This window comes from Catharus ustulatus, chromosome 4 (genome assembly GCF_009819885.2).
Source record: "Catharus ustulatus isolate bCatUst1 chromosome 4, bCatUst1.pri.v2, whole genome shotgun sequence".
In the NCBI taxonomy this organism is placed as follows: Eukaryota; Metazoa; Chordata; class Aves; order Passeriformes; family Turdidae; genus Catharus; species Catharus ustulatus.
In genome coordinates, this window is record NC_046224.1 from 49,268,628 (window position 1) to 49,277,339 (window position 8,712).

The following is an 8,712-nucleotide window of genomic DNA, read 5'->3' on the forward strand; positions in this document are numbered from 1 at the left end:
TTCTTCAAGTGAAGTACAATCCACCACATTTAACAGCAACTTCTATTGAAACTGCAATACAGATGGTTTGAGAGAAGAGCTTTTGACCTTCATGATTTTTTTTTCTTTTTTTGCCATCATTGACAGGCTTTATGAGGAAATACATCAGACAGATCGTTGTGGAAGATGTTACACTTCCTACATCTATTCTGATCTGATGAATTCCTTTTCAATATTTTCAGGAGTTAATGGCCTGTGGTATGTTTCTTCAGCTACTAATACCAATTTTAAGATCAGTGAAGTTATTCCCATTTACACCAGGTAAAAATATGATCCTTTATGTATATGATTAACAGACTTCCTGGGATGAGTAAATATTTTCTAAGTAATCCAACAGAATGGAAAATATCTTATCTATAAACTACGTATCTTATATCTATACCTTATATATAGCTATAGCTATATAGCTAATAGCTATATATCTTATCTCTTAGTAAAGCCAACCGACTTTGGTTTATGGTATGATTTGTGTTAAATTGTTGCACAGACAGAAAGTTTTAAGGTAATGCCTATTTCCTTTAATATTAGCTACTTAAGTTTGGCATATAGTATGAGATAACTCTTTAAATTCAGTCTAAATAATTTATCTCTAAAACAAAAGATATTCTTGCCAACTAAAAACCATCTCACCTGTTTCATACACTTAGAATGGATCACCTTCAGATTAGAAAACTATCTTTTAAGAAACTGCCATTAAATGAAAGGGATCATATTTAAAAAGTATGGAAAATAAATATCCTCATGGCGATGGCTGTCACAAAATGAATTTAGAGTACTGCAGGGGTAAGACTAAATCAACCAACACAGCATACTCAGATGCAAACAGATACCTGATTTCTGTGTGATTGGGTGAAAGGACATGAAAAAAAACTTTTCAGATCTGTGAATAAATTTGACCCATGAAGAACTGTGCAGCTCAAGACCCAAGAATGGAGCTAAATCCAAGAATAGTTAAATAGTGATTAGAATGATGGTTATTCTTCTCTTACAAAATTTTTGTTTGGTGGTGGTATTTCCCTGACACCCATTCTAGAGGTCCCAGGCATCGTGGAGCAGAGTCCTGTGCACCCAGCAGTGTGTGTCCTGGAGGATGCTCACACTATGGCTGACATCTTTAGCAATAAGCTTATTGTGTACAGCACTGTGGTTATGCCTTAATTTTAGTGCCCAAAGATTCTTTCAAAAGAAAAAATATCTTCGATGCCAGATTTTGAACTAAAACCAAAATCAAAATCCTTGCGTAAGAGTCCTTTTATTTTTTAGGTACCGTCAGCACACTGCTAAGTGTGTATTTTGTAAGGATGGTTTGCGTATGATTAATCTGTACGACAGTGCTATGAAAAGAACGACAGTGTGTCCAAACTCTACTTTTAGCTACAACAGTCAGCACAGACATCTGGAGGTCAAGCATTTTTAGAGGTCTGACTTGGATTAGAGTCTGACCCCCATGCACATGAATCATCACAAGGATTAATGAAGTGTATAAAGCGCGTGTGCTTGTTAATCTCATCTATGGACATGACAAAGGAAGAAATTCTTCACTTTGAGAGAGTAAATGGTTTAGCAAAGAGAAAAGCAAAACCTAGCCTTAAGCTGATGAGAAGCCTACAGATTAATGGAAGAGTGTTTTACTATTTTTACTGCAGCAACTGTGTCCAAGAAGGTAGGATATGAAAATGATCCTGTTTTACTTTTAGTTGTGAAGTTTTTTCCCTTTCCATTTGATATTCTCGCCTCTGTTTTAAATGTTATCTATGAAAAAGATTCTATTTTACATTAAAATAAGAGTTTCATCATTTGCATTTATTTTAGTTCACGCTTCCTGTAAGTTCCTCTGGCTCATGCCATGAATATAAACATGGTTGCTCAAGATTTTACTTTGGCCAGATACCTTCAAAGGGGCAAGTAGTTCTCATAATAACTCAGATAATATAAAATAAGGAGTATTTAACTGAATTTTGTCTTGAGTTGTTCCATCAGCTCTCTGACAGAGGTCTCTGCCATTCCAGCTATCCACCCAAGAAAAATACTGAGGCAGAGTAGTTCCCTAAAGATTGTCTTGCCTGTACTTGCAGAGGAGGATTTTAAATTTTCAGAATCAACTCTAAGACCAACTTTATGGAGAGCTTTGAAATCCTTCATGGATGGCATCAATAAAAGGCTTGTCTTCAGATGCTGCATCCTTGGGGTATCATAGTATTTGTCAAAGAATGAGTTAAGGGGATCAGAGAGCAAGTGAGGAAGCACATCATGACCTACAAGACCCTGAGTTGTCTCTGAGAACTCCTACAGCTACAAAAGCCCCAGGATTATTTCAGCATGTATATTTTTTTCTTTCTATCTCAGCAAAGAAAGGTCTTGGACAACTCCTGTAGCACTAAAGACACTTATCTTTATGCAACAGCCAGGACTATCCGAGTTCCATGTGTTTGTCTGATCAGAGGGAGGTAATCCCAGATAATTTGTGAAAGATGAAAAAAAGAGGAACTGTTTTTACAGTAGTGGTTAACATTTGAAGCTTAGTACTGATGGTTCTGAGATTCCTGTGAAAGGAAAGTTCACCACTCTCAGCTCTGATTACAGGCTTGAGAGGCCAACAGTCCCTCAGCATGGGCTTCTTAGCTTTTCTGAGGAGGAACAGGCTCTTTACAGCATCTTTCTTCAATGGCTTCAGAAGGAAATTAGTTTTTAGTGCAAATGTAAATTGCACATGTGCAAGTTATAATTCTGGACCATTGCCAGTAGGTAAAGTCTCTAACTCTGCTGTTTGGTAGTTACTATAAAGTTTTCAGTAATACTCTTCAGTTCTCTTCCTGTCCTTTCAGCTACAGAAAAAACATTTGGAAGGAAAAGAGTCTTTTTATGTATAGAGGGGATAAATGAATAGCACTTGCGGGACAAAGATGAATGGAAATTGAAATAAGAGTTTTTTCAACAAATGTTTATAGTCTGCAAATGACAGAAATTTCATATTCAAGTTTTGTACAAAACAGCACTCAGGAGTAGAAATTAGAGTTTTGTGTGTGAGTGGATTAAACTGAAAAACAATACAACTATCTGAATCAGAAAAGACCCCAGTGCCCACAAAGTGCTGCAGAGAAGCAGAGTTTGATGTCAGTGGGATTGTGAAGGTCAGTCAGCAGATGAGGGTTGATGGAAACTCCTCTCTAGACTGTGAAAAGACCATACACATCTGGTAGAATACTCCCAGAGGATCTCTGAGTTCCAGGGGGTTGTGAAGCCTGTAGCTCACTTGCTGTGCTGTGCTATTTTGATAGCACCACTTTGTCTACAGAAACTAAAGAAAAATAAAGAAGCTCCCATGCAACTGTCAGGCCATGGATGTTTTATCTCAAATGAAACTTGAAGAATTAACAATGTTGAAGGTTAAAACTTACTTAGATTAGTTTTATATTTTTAAAGTGTGTTTAGTATTTGCTTACTTTGCCAAACAGAGGTATGCCTCACTGAAATAGGGGATTGAGTGTCATATTATCCTGAAATAGAAGAAATGCGCTTGTCAAAATAAATATCAAATCTGCATTTTTGAGCAAAATTTCATGGCAGATGTTATGGACTTCCTGTGTACTAATTCTAAACATAACTAGTGACCACATTGCCTGCCCGCCTGTATTCTGTAGAATTTTCATATAAAGCATTAAGAATGCATTTTTATAGGGAATAATATAGTTGCATAATTCATGTCTATAAAACAACAACAGAATTATCTAGTTCTCATTTTCTAACTGGTAAGTATCTGTTTTTGGATCAAAAATGACAGTATGTCTGTCTGGGCCTCATGTCATTGGGGCATTTCCCATCCATGGATGGAGGGCAGCTGGGAAAATTCAGAGAGAAAGCGTCACATTTCTCTAACAGGTTTATTCCTCTTTTCCTGGAAAAAATATGGCAGGAGATATATTATTTCAAATTTGCATTCTGAGTGACTTGCCTTATAAACTTCCTTTGATTTACATAGGCATAAACAAAATTAGAATTATTTCCTGGTGTTTGGATCTGAATATGAAATATGCATGTCTTCTCCAGGAAAAACACTCCTAGATCAGCTCCCCCCTGTTGGAAAAGAAGGCACTATTCTAAAGATGCATGTGAACCCTTTTGATTCCTCATTGACGCAGGCTGTTGTCTACATTTTTAAGACATCTTTCTTCACAACAATCTGTACTTTATGACAGAGACATTTTCAAGATATGCTGAAAATGACAGAGGTCAAAAATACCACCCCTTATGTAAGTCACACCTCCTGCCTATATAAGACAAACCTACAAGAAACATTTCAGCATGAGTTCTTTAGCAAGCATTTATTTTACAAAGTTAGACTTTATAATATACTTACATGCTGGATAGTGAGGCCCTTACTGACACTGATTATCATGTTAATCTGTAATGAATTAAATTTGAAACCACCAAAAGATTTTAAACTTGGATGAGTACAGTTTAAATGAATCCTGACCAGGTGCTGGGAAATAGGAAATCCCTGACATAAGCTCTGTCATAAAAGAAGAGCTTAGTTCATCAAATAGAAAAATGAGCTAAATTGTGTAAAGCACCAGTAAACAAGGAGGTGTGGAGCTTCAGGAAGGGTGTAAAGAGAAATATGTGGATTATGTATGCGAGTTTATTCATACTTAAGGACTTTAATACTAGCCAAGGATCACTCGAAGGTTAAAGATATGTGTTTCAGAGAGTTTTCAGATGAAAGACTCAGAAGAAAACCAACGGTGTATGGGAAGAGAAGGCTGAGCCCCTCGGGAGGCAGAGTGGATCACAAACTGCTTGAGGTTTGTTTTCTGGAAGAGTTGTTACTGTAGGGGAAGTGAGAGTGTTTGAGACACTAGACCTTGCTAAAACAGGAACATATGAGTATTGTTGGCACCAGGCCATCGAGTGCCTGGGTAGGAGTTTAGCACAGAGCTGGATGGGGATTTTCTGGTGAAACTTTTGTCAGAATAGGAACTTTTTGTGAAGACATATCCCCATTTAGACTCTCTCCCTGGGGTCAAGATGTACATGGCTAATGTGAAAAGTGTGGTCAGGGGGAAGGTATGACCAGCACCCCTGTGGCCAACAAATTCACCTGGTCCACAGAAATTCCTCTGTCTTCTGAGAGTTTGGTATAAGGGATATTATTTGTCCTCACTGCCTTTCTCTATGCCTATGAGGAGAGGAGAGCATCAGGGTAACCCAGCTATACATTTCCCAGCCCAGAGCTGGGGCTAACAAGGCAGACAATAGGATCTCCCTGCTCCTGTGTGGATGGACATGTCCTGGACATCCACGTTTGTTTTCATGATTAGGCCCCTGCCTCCTGTGAGCTGGGTTGCTCAACAACTCAGTTTGAGCTATATCTTTTATATAAAGAGTTTGTGTATCTCTTGGTTGGAGTGCAGAAGATCATAGTCATTGTGAAAGAAGTGTTTACATTGCTAATCTTTACAAGCACCTATTATTTAAGAATGAAAATAAAAGCCCAACGGGCAAGAAATCAGTTCCCAGTTAGTGGGACACTAACAGGAACCCAGTTCACTCTTGTAGCCCATAGGAAATGGAGAGGCTTCAGATCCTGTTCTGAGACATAACTCTACTCATCATTTTACAGTTCAGGGTGTGGTAGAACAGAGGATGAGAAAGTAAGGAAGTCAGTAGCAATATTTGACAGAGACAGGTCACACCAAATAGCTTTCTGGGTGGATTATAGCTTATTCAGAGCTGTAACTGGGGTGGGGCTGGGGTCAGAGAACTGCTGAGCTGTAATCAGTCAGTGCCTCTGAAAGAATGGGCTTGCAACTTTGGGCTACACGCCTCACTATGACAGCTTTGAGTCAGGGCAAATCCATCTGATGGCAAAACTTCTACACATGCCCACGATGTGAGAGATCAGATCCTCATTTCCTGTTGCCTTTCCCCCCCACTTTTTGCATCACTTCCTTTTGCAGCAAAAGGAAGTTCTGTAAGAGAAAGACACATGCTCTTCCTTTAGAGCGCTTTAAGAGCAAAAGGTGTCTGATGTGGAATAGAGATGCTGTCCTGTTGAGGAAACTCCAGTGTGGAATCCATCTCACAAGTCTTCAGATTCATGTATTCACTTTTTGCTCAGTGGCAAGAAACAGGGAGTCCAAGGCACAATTCACCTGTCCTGTTTTTGTGCCTACTTTAGGATAAACTTAATCACTCCTCAGCAGTCTCCACTCCTTGAAAGAAGTTGTGAAAGCACACTAGACAACTGATACAGCTGCCCATATACATGCCTGACACTGGTTGAAAACACTCTATTGCTTTTCATGAGGTCAGTTGCAGTATCAGCCTTGCACTCAACCATAGCTATCTAAACCCTGTGAGGCATGGAAGTTTCCGAAAAGGTTATCTACTCATAACATTTAAAATCACAAATCAGCTACCCAAAATCATGGGTATATTTTTGTTATGCTTTCCACTCTTATCCTTCAACTCAAGGCTTAAATCAAAGGATAGTTTAATATGAAGGCAGGGAGTCTTGTAGTTGGTTGACTGTAGGATTTGAGTATAAACTCAGCTGTCATAGCAGTGCCACATATTAAATATAAGAACTGTTAGGAAACTGCAGTGTTTTGCTGAGAATCAGATGTAAGAGTATTCTTCAGTTATGCAGTTGAATTATTACAGTTTTTTATAATATTTCACTAAGATGTAATTGCTAAGGTTGTAACTCAAAACTTGAGTTACAGTAGATTAAGTACAAGCTTAGTCAGATCTTGCGTTGCAAGTATGGGCAAGGCAAGAACAGATACCAAAACTTTTCACTGGTTTGAAGGTGTTTGTCCTACTGTTTGCACTGCAAACATGCCTTCGTTACGCAGCACACCCCATTTGGGTGAGTGTTGAAATGCTGACAAAGCTAATGTCACTCAACTTTTGCTTCACCTGCTATTATGGGTAAACAACTTACCTTCACTTCTGTTTAGACAGGAGTTTAATTAGGAAATGCAGAAGCTTGTATTGAGTAGAGACCTCAGAGCAACAAGAGAGTCGGCAAGAGGTCAAGTATCCCTTTGGCTGAAAGACAAATGCAGTTACAGCCTGAAATCCATCTCTGCACACCTTAGATAAACTGATTCTACTGATTCAGCAGATCCTGAGATCTACTGATGCCATTGAAGCTTCAAGCTCCACTCTGAATATGGCTCTTACCCATTTTCTCTGTTGCGTATTTATCACTGAAATGAGCAGAGATTCTGATTCTGGTTCTTTTATTCTCCACTATTCACACCCCACCATTCAAAGATTTCAGTGCTATCCAGGACAAATAAATTTTTCGTGTCAGAACCTGAATATATGACTGGTTGTGCAGTGAATCATCTGATATGGCATTTGGTCACAGTCTGACCTTGTGGAAGCACCTCACAAGAGAAAAGGGAGTTGTGAAGCAAGACAAAAATACTCAGAGTGAAGAAGGCTCAGAGGTGAAGGAAGATAAAAACATTGTAAAATCAACTATAGTTGCTTGGGATGTGTCAAAGGGGAGATGCTTTACTCCAAGTTCATATAGACAAACTGGCTTATTCTTTTTTTGCCAAAATATGCCTCTCTTTCAAGTTTCTTGTGTGAACACATTGTCAGAGGTCCTCTGTCATGGGAGGGAGTTTTGTGTTGCGTCAGAGGCTCCCGCCCTGTGCTGCACCCAGGCTCTGCACTGATAACCCTCCTCTTCTAATGTGTAGAGGAGCAGTAAGTAAATGCATTTTCACAAGTTCTTTGCTGGGAAAAGCTTTTGAGCAGTTTGTGACACAGGCTTTGTTATTGGTAGGATATAGCTGATTATCTAAACAGTCAGTGGAGGGGGAGTGGAAACAATTTAATATACAGACAAATAGCAGCAAAATTACTCATATCATTCCTATGGTTAGTACACCTCTACAATTATCTGCATGACCTTCGTACTTGTAGGTACAACTAAGATTGTAATCTGTATCATAATTGTAGCTTTTTCCTTCTCCAAGGCACAAAAAAGCTCTGTGTAGCCAGGAAATAAGAAATAGGCAATCATATGGAAGATTTTAGCTGAAAATTTGTCACTTTTTGGGAACTGCTTGTTTGCTTCTAAACTTAGTATGCATGTTTTTATTTTAGATACCATTAAAAATAGATATAAAGCATGTAGAAATTGTAGCAAAGTCAGATAGATGCTGAGTTTCTGTTCAGCAGCTGTAATTTAACATGCTGTAAACTGGGATCTTGCCAGAACTTGCTTGTGGTTATGTCCAGTTGGCTTATTAAAAAAACCAAACTTCAAAAATCCCCCAAAAATCCTAAAACCCCCAAACCTGTGACAGGAAACCTCCCCAAAACCCACCAGAACTGAGAAAACAGAAGAAGTTCTGAGGATTTGTGTGTGAAAGATCCTTGCACGCTGTCCTTTTTGGAAGAGCAAGTGTGAATGCTCATGCTTGTCTCCTATTTTATTATTTCCTCGACACATTTTCCCTCAGACATCTCTGACTGAATGCCTGGGCTAAGCATCTCACAGACAGCAGTGCTGCAGCTCAAACCTTCCTTAATCATGATCTCTAGTCTGTGTGAAGATTTACAGCAGTGTAGTTTTTGGTACATAATGCCATTTCCGAACTCCACTTATAATAGACTTACTTTACTGCAATTGTAGCATATGATTGCAGA